Genomic DNA, 1,915 nt, shown 5'->3' with positions numbered 1-1,915 from the left:
TCAAATGTTCTGGGATTTCCATTCTTCTCAGAGACAGCCATAGCTTGTGGTGATCCACACAGTCAAAAGCTTCTTCATAGTCAATGAAGCACAGATAGACATTCCTCTGGTATTCTCCACTTTCTGCCAAGATGTGTATAAACTTAAATATTTTAAAAACTTTTTGTAAAGAAAATTGAAATTTTTCATTAGTAAGTGGTCCTTTTATGTGTACTAATAGTTTTTCCTAATCCCTCTTCCTTTGGAAAGAATTGACATAGCTTAACTTTTAAATTCTTTAACTCACACTTCTGTATATTTTAGGGAGGTTGGTTGCCTACTAGAGAGGAAGTTATGCTGGTAACCCAGAGGCAGGCGGTTTGAATCTACCAGAAAGATAGATAGGCAATCTTTTCTACTATAATTTATAGCTTCTGAAGACCTATTAGATGGTCAACTTTGAGTCAGTGTATCAATGAGTGAGTCTGTATTTTAGATGTCTTTGATAAGTACATACCCATGACAAATTTTCATTAAGTTGATTTTGACTCAAATTGACCCTCTAGAATAAAGCAGAACTTCCACATAGAGTTTCCAAGGTTGTGATCTTTATCGAGGCAGAGTCCCACATCCTTCTTCTATGAATCCATCTGTGGGTTTTAAACGTCAATCTTCCAGGCAGAACCTGAAAAGTTCCTAATATGCCACCAGGGGTCCTAAGTAGCATCAAGTTAGATGATATTTTTATTTTGTCTTCCAATCTAAAAAATATTTTCTTTTCTTTAATTATAGCGTTAAATTCAATTTTTACTTAATGTAATTAACAGCATGTGTATTTTTTTTTTACATTTTCTCCTCCAACATTATTTTTTTACTTTTTGCCCCTTCAATCCTTTTTCCTCCTGCCTCTTTGAATTGATTGAACATGTTCAGCACTTATCTAACTGATGAAAATATAGGAAAAATTCAAGCCCCAAATTAAAATACTGAAGAATTTTGGACATAAAATATTAAAAATGCAAAACCAATTATAAATGCAAAAATATTTTTAAACATGAAACAAATAAATATTGCCCCTGTACTGAGAAGGTCTAATGGTATGAATATCTGTTTTCTTTACATTGAGATGCAATCCATAGTGAAGGCTGCACTCCTTGGACTTCTGCTTCAAGTGTCTAGTTCTCCTCACTTTCATCAAGCATGGTTGTAACATCTGCATAATGCAGATTAGTGATGAGTCTGTCTCTGATCTTGATGTCATATTCTTCTCCATAGAATCCAGCTTCTTGAAGAAGAAGTTTTCTTCTTCTTCTTGTCTTGGAGCAGGTATAGCCAGAGTGCTCTTTGAAACTAAGGATGATGAAGCCTTTCCTCACATACTTCGAGTGTTTTGCTAAGTGAAACTATTCCTTGGAGAGGGACATGATGCTTGGAAGGAAGAAGGGTCAGCAAAGGAGAAGACCCTCGATCAGGTGGCTTGACATGGAGACTGCTGCAATGCACTCTAGTGAGGGTGACAAAAGATAGAACAGGGCTCAAATCTGTTCACAGGGTCACTATGAGTCATACTGTACTTGACAGTGCCGAATAATAACAACAACTGGAAAGGATTGTCCAAAATCCAACCTACAGTTAATTGAAGATGTAGCATATGTATGATCATGAATTGATGATACTAAATAAAGTCCAAACTGCACTGAAATTATTGGTATCCCCAGAAATTTGTGGAATATCAGCTGAGTATTTCTTCAAACCATTGAACATAGAAATCCCATGTGACACTGTTAGGAATATACTCCAAGTAAAATAGAACTGAGATGCAATCAGAGGTATGTGCACCTATATTCATAGCAGTGTTACTGACAATAATGAAAAATTGGAATCAGTCCAAATGCTTAGCAACAAAGGAATGGATTTTTAAATTATTTTATATTCA

Source organism: Elephantulus edwardii, unplaced genomic scaffold, assembly GCF_000299155.1.
Source record: "Elephantulus edwardii isolate Elephantulus edwardi_28Jun2011 unplaced genomic scaffold, EleEdw1.0 scaffold00105, whole genome shotgun sequence".
Classification (NCBI taxonomy): domain Eukaryota; kingdom Metazoa; phylum Chordata; class Mammalia; order Macroscelidea; family Macroscelididae; genus Elephantulus; species Elephantulus edwardii.
The sequence above is the reverse complement of the archived record's forward strand: the minus strand, read 5'-3'. Positions refer to the sequence as shown.